Raw genomic sequence first — 10,000 nt, 5'->3', positions numbered from 1 at the left:
AAGCACGCTGTGCAATCTAGCCGGGTTTCGACTGATATAGAGCTGCCTAACAACGACATTGAACAGCGGCTGGAGCCCGGTGACGACTCTGGGTTTATGCAGTCTGTTGACAGCGATTGTTCCCCGGAGAAGCAACTGAGTGGCGAGAGTGAGCAGTCGGCGGTGCAGTCAACCAGTCCTATCGGTGGTGAACAACGCCCGGAACCGAGGGAGCAAGCCTGCGTCGTGTCGACATCCACCAACTCCGACAGTGATGAAGACGCCGGTGTGTCGCCAATGAATCAAGGTTGGAATACTCTAATTTTTAAAGACTATGCGACCTTTACTAATGGTATCAACCCTTCGGTTAAACGCATTGATAATAGTCGCAGCAGTCTGTCCCGAGTACGGGAATTCCTCTACATTATGTCCGAGGGCAAACTCGATGAAGGACTGTGTTTTCTGGACAGCTACATGCGTGTGTATGACTGGTATGGGCAGATTGAAGGCCGTGGTTTGGCACCATCCACGTTAAAAATGTACCGATCCGATGTTCGAAGTTTCCTGAAATATCTTATAGAGTTCCGGCCGCAAAATATGCAATGTGAAGTCAGTATGATTCGAAAAATGTTACTATGCTTTGCAAAGATGGACAGGAGTTCTAGGCAGAGTCAGGCAACGCACAAGGCACAATTTCGCAGACGCTGCAGGGACGAGGTGCTCAGCGCTGCTGATTTAAACCGATTTGTTGAGTTAAGTAATCAATCTATTCCTGCTGTTCTCAGTAGGCTGGAAGTGCGAGCCACCTCCTCTGACAGACGCAGGTTTGCGGCTCTCATGTCCAGCCGGTTGGCCATATTTAATGGCACTCGACGATCCCCAGTCACCATGTTCAGTGAGAGTGATTTTACAGAAGTATCCTTGGAAAGTGGGGGTTATCAGATGTGCGTTGCAAGCCACAAAACGAACTCCAGCTTCGGGGAGTGCAGAATAGTTCTATCGCAGGAGGAATACACTTGGCTTAAACAATTCCATGCGATCCGGCCTCATCTGAGTGGAATTACCCCAGACACAACACTCTTCTTTTTCACATCCTGCGGGAAACCATACCTTAATCTCTGTGCATTTGTGGGAAAGATTTTTGCAGAGTTCGGCATTGGAAGTAAAGTGACATTTGGAACAATTCGACGAAGCATTGCAACACTGAACTTTAACCATGGGTCGGTTACAGACCGGGGAACTGTGGCTGACCATATGTGTCACTCTCTGGAAACACAGTCACGTTACTACCGTTACCATAATTTGCCTCGTAACGCAAGCCAAGCTCGGACATTAATTGAGAGACAAATCAATCAATGAAGAACTCAAAATAAATATAATATTTTTGCAATTAATCCTTGTCTTTGTGTGTCATTTTCATTCTATTTCAATAGGAGCACCTAGTAACCCAAAAATAATACCAGGTGCACTCATTCGATTTCAATAGGAGCACCTGGTAACCCAAAAATAATACCAGGTGCACGGAGGGGAGGATGAGTACAGACCTTATTTTTTAAAAGCTCCATAAATCCCTTAGGCCGGTGCCTACTGACTTGTGCCCGTAGTATGGTGCTCCCATAGCGGGCATGGGTGTGGGCAGGCCCTTTAAATTCATTTTCATTCGATTTAAATAGGGGCACCTGGTAACCCAAAAAGAGGGCACTCTGTCGTTTTTCCTGAAAAGTTCAACTTAGAAAGTATTCAGACCTTATTTTTTAAAAGCTCCATAAATCCCTTAGGCCGGTGCCTACTGACTTGTGCCCGTAGTATGGTGCTCCCATAGCGGGCATGGGTGTGGGCAGGCCCTTTAAATTCATTTTCATTCGATTTAAATAGGGGCACCTGGTAACCCAAACTAACATAAGGTGGTGTCAGTGTTGAGGATGCGGACAGACATTTTATATAAAAGCTCCATAAATCCCTTAGGCCGGTGGCCACTGACTTGTGCCCGTAGTATGGTGCTCCCATAGCGGGCATGGGTGTGGGCAGGCCCTTTAAATTCATTTTCATTCGATTTAAATAGGGGCACCTGGTAACCCAAAAAGAGGGCACTCTGTCGTTTTTCCTGAAAAGTTCAACTTAGAAAGTATTCAGACCTTATTTTTTAAAAGCTCCATAAATCCCTTAGGCCGGTGCCTACTGACTTGTGCCCGTAGTATGGTGCTCCCATAGCGGGCATGGGTGTGGGCAGGCCCTTTAAATTCATTTTCATTCGATTTAAATAGGGGCACCTGGTAACCCAAAAAGAGGGCACTCTGTCGTTTTTCCTGAAAAGTTCAACTTAGAAAGTATTCAGACCTTATTTTTTAAAAGCTCCATAAATCCCTTAGGCCGGTGCCTACTGACTTGTGCCCGTAGTATGGTGCTCCCATAGCGGGCATGGGTGTGGGCAGGCCCTTTAAATTCATTTTCATTCGATTTAAATAGGGGCACCTGGTAACCCAAAAAGAGGGCACTCTGTCGTTTTTCCTGAAAAGTTCAACTTAGAAAGTATTCAGACCTTATTTTTTAAAAGCTCCATAAATCCCTTAGGCCGGTGCCTACTGACTTGTGCCCGTAGTATGGTGCTCCCATAGCGGGCATGGGTGTGGGCAGGCCCTTTAAATTCATTTTCATTCGATTTAAATAGGGGCACCTGGTAACCCAAACTAACATAAGGTGGTGTCAGTGTTGAGGATGCGGACAGACATTTTATATAAAAGCTCCATAAATCCCTTAGGCCGGTGCCTACTGACTTGTGCCCGTAGTATGGTGCTCCCATAGCGGGCATGGGTGTGGGCAGGCCCTTTAAATTCATTTTCATTCGATTTAAATAGGGGCACCTGGTAACCCAAAAAGAGGGCACTCTGTCGTTTTTCCTGAAAAGTTCAACTTAGAAAGTATTCAGACCTTATTTTTGAAAAGCTCCATAAATCCCTTAGGCCGGTGCCTACTGACTTGTGCCCGTAGTATGGTGCTCCCATAGCGGGCATGGGTGTGGGCAGGCCCTTTAAATTCATTTTCATTCGATTTAAATAGGGGCACCTGGTAACCCAAAAAGAGGGCACTCTGTCGTTTTTCCTGAAAAGTTCAACTTAGAAAGTATTCAGACCTTATTTTTTAAAAGCTCCATAAATCCCTTAGGCCGGTGCCTACTGACTTGTGCCCGTAGTATGGTGCTCCCATAGCGGGCATGGGTGTGGGCAGGCCCTTTAAATTCATTTTCATTCGATTTAAATAGGGGCACCTGGTAACCCAAAAAGAGGGCACTCTGTCGTTTTTCCTGAAAAGTTCAACTTAGAAAGTATTCAGACCTTATTTTTTAAAAGCTCCATAAATCCCTTAGGCCGGTGCCTACTGACTTGTGCCCGTAGTATGGTGCTCCCATAGCGGGCATGGGTGTGGGCAGGCCCTTTAAATTCATTTTCATTCGATTTAAATAGGGGCACCTGGTAACCCAAAAAGAGGGCACTCTGTCGTTTTTCCTGAAAAGTTCAACTTAGAAAGTATTCAGACCTTATTTTTTAAAAGCTCCATAAATCCCTTAGGCCGGTGCCTACTGACTTGTGCCCGTAGTATGGTGCTCCCATAGCGGGCATGGGTGTGGGCAGGCCCTTTAAATTCATTTTCATTCGATTTAAATAGGGGCACCTGGTAACCCAAAAAGAGGGCACTCTGTCGTTTTTCCTGAAAAGTTCAACTTAGAAAGTATTCAGACCTTATTTTTGAAAAGCTCCATAAATCCCTTAGGCCGGTGCCTACTGACTTGTGCCCGTAGTATGGTGCTCCCATAGCGGGCATGGGTGTGGGCAGGCCCTTTAAATTCATTTTCATTCGATTTAAATAGGGGCACCTGGTAACCCAAAAAGAGGGCACTCTGTCGTTTTTCCTGAAAAGTTCAACTTAGAAAGTATTCAGACCTTATTTTTTAAAAGCTCCATAAATCCCTTAGGCCGGTGCCTACTGACTTGTGCCCGTAGTATGGTGCTCCCATAGCGGGCATGGGTGTGGGCAGGCCCTTTAAATTCATTTTCATTCGATTTAAATAGGGGCACCTGGTAACCCAAAAAGAGGGCACTCTGTCGTTTTTCCTGAAAGTTCAACTTAGAAAGTATTCAGACCTTATTTTTTAAAAGCTCCATAAATCCCTTAGGCCGGTGCCTACTGACTTGTGCCCGTAGTATGGTGCTCCCATAGCGGGCATGGGTGTGGGCAGGCCCTTTAAATTCATTTTCATTCGATTTAAATAGGGGCACCTGGTAACCCAAAAAGAGGGCACTCTGTCGTTTTTCCTGAAAAGTTCAACTTAGAAAGTATTCAGACCTTATTTTTTAAAAGCTCCATAAATCCCTTAGGCCGGTGCCTACTGACTTGTGCCCGTAGTATGGTGCTCCCATAGCGGGCATGGGTGTGGGCAGGCCCTTTAAATTCATTTTCATTCGATTTAAATAGGGGCACCTGGTAACCCAAACTAACATAAGGTGCCTCTGTCAGTGTTCTGAGGATAGTTCGACAGACATATTTATATTAAAAGCTCCATAAATCCCTTAGGCCGGTGCCTACTGACTTGTGCCCGTAGTATGGTGCTCCCATAGCGGGCATGGGTGTGGGCAGGCCCTTAAAATTCGTTTTCATTCGATTTAAATAGGGGCACCTGGTAACCCAAAAAGTGGGCACTCTGTCGTTTTTCCTGAAAAGTTCAACATAGAAAGTATTCAGACCTTATTTTTAAAAGCTCCATAAATCTTTTAGGCCGGTGCCTACTGACTTGTGACCCGTAGCTATGGTGCTCCCATAGCGGGCATGGGTGTGGGCAGGCCCTTTAAAGTCATTTTCATTCGATTTCAATAGCGGCACCTGGTAACCCAAAAAGAGGGCACTCTGTCGTTTTTCCTGAATAGTTCAACATAGAAAGTATTCAGACCTTATTTTTGAAAAGCTCCATAAATCCCTTAGGCCGGTGCCTACTGACTTGGACCCCTACTATGGTGCTCCCATATCGGGCATGGGCGTGGGCAGGCCCTTAAAAGTCGTTTTCATTCGATTTCAATAGGGGCACCTGGTAACCCAAAAAGAGGGCACTCTGTCGTTTTTCCTGAATAATTCAACATAGAATATTTTCGGACTTTTTTTGAAAAGCTCCATAAATCCCTTAGGCCGGTGCCTACTGACTTGGACCCCTACTATGGTGCTCCCATATCGGGCATGGGCGTGGGCAGGCCCTTAAAAGTCATTTTCATTCGATTTCAATAGCGGCACCTGGTAACCCAAAAAGAGGGCACTCTGTCGTTTTTCCTGAATAGTTCAACATAGAATATTTTCGGACTTTTTTTGAAAAGCTCCATAAATCCCTTAGGCCGGTGCCTACTGACTTGGACCCCTACTATGGTGCTCCCATATCGGGCATGGGCGTGGGCAGGCCCTTAAAAGTCGTTTTCATTCGATTTCAATAGGGGCACCTGGTAACCCAAAAAGAGGGCACTCTGTCGTTTTTCCTGAATAATTCAACATAGAATATTTTCGGACTTTTTTTGAAAAGCTCCATAAATCCCTTAGGCCGGTGCCTACTGACTTGGACCCCTACTATGGTGCTCCCATATCGGGCATGGGCGTGGGCAGGCCCTTAAAAGTCATTTTCATTCGATTTCAATAGCGGCACCTGGTAACCCAAAAAGAGGGCACTCTGTCGTTTTTCCTGAATAGTTCAACATAGAATATTTTCGGACTTTTTTTGAAAAGCTCCATAAATCCCTTAGGCCGGTGCCTACTGACTTGGACCCCTACTATGGTGCTCCCATATCGGGCATGGGCGTGGGCAGGCCCTTAAAAGTCGTTTTCATTCGATTTCAATAGGGGCACCTGGTAACCCAAAAAGAGGGCACTCTGTCGTTTTTCCTGAATAATTCAACATAGAATATTTTCGGACTTTTTTTGAAAAGCTCCATAAATCCCTTAGGCCGGTGCCTACTGACTTGGACCCCTACTATGGTGCTCCCATATCGGGCATGGGCGTGGGCAGGCCCTTAAAAGTCATTTTCATTCGATTTCAATAGCGGCACCTGGTAACCCAAAAAGAGGGCACTCTGTCGTTTTTCCTGAATAGTTCAACATAGAATATTTTCGGACTTTTTTTGAAAAGCTCCATAAATCCCTTAGGCCGGTGCCTACTGACTTGGACCCCTACTATGGTGCTCCCATATCGGGCATGGGCGTGGGCAGGCCCTTAAAAGTCGTTTTCATTCGATTTCAATAGGGGCACCTGGTAACCCAAAAAGAGGGCACTCTGTCGTTTTTCCTGAATAATTCAACATAGAATATTTTCGGACTTTTTTTGAAAAGCTCCATAAATCCCTTAGGCCGGTGCCTACTGACTTGGACCCCTACTATGGTGCTCCCATATCGGGCATGGGCGTGGGCAGGCCCTTAAAAGTCATTTTCATTCGATTTCAATAGCGGCACCTGGTAACCCAAAAAGAGGGCACTCTGTCGTTTTTCCTGAATAGTTCAACATAGAATATTTTCGGACTTTTTTTGAAAAGCTCCATAAATCCCTTAGGCCGGTGCCTACTGACTTGGACCCCTACTATGGTGCTCCCATATCGGGCATGGGCGTGGGCAGGCCCTTAAAAGTCGTTTTCATTCGATTTCAATAGCGGCACCTGGTAACCCAAAAAGAGGGCACTCTGTCGTTTTTCCTGAATAGTTCAACATAGAATATTTTCGGACTTTTTTTGAAAAGCTCCATAAATCCCTTAGGCCGGTGCCTACTGACTTGGACCCCTACTATGGTGCTCCCATATCGGGCATGGGCGTGGGCAGGCCCTTAAAAGTCGTTTTCATTCGATTTCAATAGGGGCACCTGGTAACCCAAAAAGAGGGCACTCTGTCGTTTTTCCTGAATAATTCAACATAGAATATTTTCGGACTTTTTTTGAAAAGCTCCATAAATCCCTTAGGCCGGTGCCTACTGACTTGGACCCCTACTATGGTGCTCCCATATCGGGCATGGGCGTGGGCAGGCCCTTAAAAGTCATTTTCATTCGATTTCAATAGCGGCACCTGGTAACCCAAAAAGAGGGCACTCTGTCGTTTTTCCTGAATAGTTCAACATAGAATATTTTCGGACTTTTTTTGAAAAGCTCCATAAATCCCTTAGGCCGGTGCCTACTGACTTGGACCCCTACTATGGTGCTCCCATATCGGGCATGGGCGTGGGCAGGCCCTTAAAAGTCGTTTTCATTCGATTTCAATAGCGGCACCTGGTAACCCAAAAAGAGGGCACTCTGTCGTTTTTCCTGAATAGTTCAACATAGAATATTTTCGGACTTTTTTTGAAAAGCTCCATAAATCCCTTAGGCCGGTGCCTACTGACTTGGACCCCTACTATGGTGCTCCCATATCGGGCATGGGCGTGGGCAGGCCCTTAAAAGTCGTTTTCATTCGATTTCAATAGGGGCACCTGGTAACCCAAAAAGAGGGCACTCTGTCGTTTTTCCTGAATAATTCAACATAGAATATTTTCGGACTTTTTTTGAAAAGCTCCATAAATCCCTTAGGCCGGTGCCTACTGACTTGGACCCCTACTATGGTGCTCCCATATCGGGCATGGGCGTGGGCAGGCCCTTAAAAGTCATTTTCATTCGATTTCAATAGCGGCACCTGGTAACCCAAAAAGAGGGCACTCTGTCGTTTTTCCTGAATAATTCAACATAGAATATTTTCGGACTTTTTTTGAAAAGCTCCATAAATCCCTTAGGCCGGTGCCTACTGACTTGGACCCCTACTATGGTGCTCCCATATCGGGCATGGGCGTGGGCAGGCCCTTAAAAGTCATTTTCATTCGATTTCAATAGCGGCACCTGGTAACCCAAAAAGAGGGCACTCTGTCGTTTTTCCTGAATAGTTCAACATAGAATATTTTCGGACTTTTTTTGAAAAGCTCCATAAATCCCTTAGGCCGGTGCCTACTGACTTGGACCCCTACTATGGTGCTCCCATATCGGGCATGGGTGTGGGCAGGCCCTTAAAAGTCATTTTCATTCGATTTCAATAGCGGCACCTGGTAACCCAAAAAGAGGGCACTCTGTCGTTTTTCCTGAATAGTTCAACATAGAATATTTTCGGACTAATTTTGAAAAGCTCCATAAATCCCTTAGGCCGGTGCCTACTGACTTGGACCCCTACTATGGTGCTCCCATATCGGGCATGGGTGTGGGCAGGCCCTTAAAAGTCGTTTTCATTCGATTTCAATAGCGGCACCTGGTAACCCAAAAAGAGGGCACTCTGTCGTTTTTCCTGAATAATTCAACATAGAATATTTTCGGACTTTTTTTGAAAAGCTCCATAAATCCCTTAGGCCGGTGGCCACTGACTTGTGCCCGTAGTATGGTGCTCCCATATCGGGCATGGGTGTGGGCAGGCCCTTAAAAGTCATTTTCATTCGATTTCTGTAGCAGCACCTGGTAACCCAAACTAACATAAGGTGGTGTCAGTAGTGAGGATGCGGACAGACCTTTTATATAAAAGCTCCATAAATCCCTTAGGCCGGTGCCTACTGACTTGTGCCCGTAGTATGGTGCTCCCATAGCGGGCATGGGTGTCTGCAGGTCATTTAAATTCGTTTTCATTCGATTTAAATAGGGGCACCTGGTAACCCAAAAAGTGGGCACTCTGTCGTTTTTCCTGAGTAGTTCAACATAGAAAGTATTCAGACCTTATTTTTGAAAAGCTCCATAAATCCCTTAGGCCGGTGCCCACTGACTTGTGCCCATAGTATGGTGCTCCCATAGCGGGCATGGGTGTCTGCAGGTCATTTAAATTCATTTTCATTCGATTAGAATAGGAGCACCTGGTAACCCAAAAATAATACCAGGTGCACGGAGGGGAGGATGAGTACAGACATTTTATATAAAAGCTCCATAAATCCCTTAGGCCGGTGCCCACTGACTTGTGCCCATAGTATGGTGCTCCCATAGCGGGCATGGGTGTCTGCAGGTCATTTAAATTCATTTTCATTCGATTAGAATAGGAGCACCTGGTAACCCAAAAGAGGGCACTTAGCCGTTTTTCCTGAGTAGTTCAACATAGAATATTTTCGGACCTTTTTTGAAAAGCTCCATAAATCCCTCAGGCCGGCCCCCACTGACTTGTGCCCATAGTATGGTGCTCCCATAGCGGGCATGGGTGTCTGCAGGCCATTTAAAATCATTTTCATTCGATTTCAATAGCAGCACCTGGTAACCCAAAAATAATACCAGGTGCACTCATTCGATTTCAATAGGAGCACCTGGTAACCCAAAAATAATACCAGGTGCACAGAAGGGAGGATGAGTACAGACATTTTTTAAAAGCTTCATAAATCACTCAGGCCGGCCCCAACTGACTTGGGTCCGTAGTATGGTTGTTCCATATAGGGTATTGAGGTATGTAGCCTATCTAAAATCATTTAAAACCATTATAAAAATATGCACCTGGTAACCCAAAAATAATACCAGGTGCACGGCAGTGGCACTCTGTCACTTTTTCGACCAATTCCCGAAATCTTGAAATAATGATAAAACATAATTCCCGATGGGCTAGATGCCCCAAATTTTGGCTCATACCCTCTCTCGTGATGGTCAACAGTTATCCACTGTAAAAAAAATTTCGGAACCATAGGAATCTATTGTACAGGCAAGTGATTTTTTTCCCCAAAACATTAAAACACGATTTTCTATTAAAATGTTTTATAGAAAAACGGTTATAATTAGATGAAAATGTTCGTCTATTTGTACCCTTTCGTGCAAAAAAAACCTCAACCAGATTGGAGTTGTATTTTTTGTGTTATTAACGTTTTAACGGTTTTAGTGTCCACAAACTTTTGGCAAAAAATCGGAGCACATTGAAATCTATCGATTGACACGCCTTTTTTCGATAATTCGGCCTGTCCGGCGATGACACACTCCCTGGTGGGTGGACCAGACAGGTACCGGCGCGATTTGAGAAACCTGACTTTTGACAACAG

Source organism: Salvelinus namaycush, unplaced genomic scaffold (genome assembly GCF_016432855.1).
Source record: "Salvelinus namaycush isolate Seneca unplaced genomic scaffold, SaNama_1.0 Scaffold3301, whole genome shotgun sequence".
In the NCBI taxonomy this organism is placed as follows: Eukaryota; Metazoa; Chordata; class Actinopteri; order Salmoniformes; family Salmonidae; genus Salvelinus; species Salvelinus namaycush.
Note: the sequence above shows the minus strand (reverse complement) of the source record.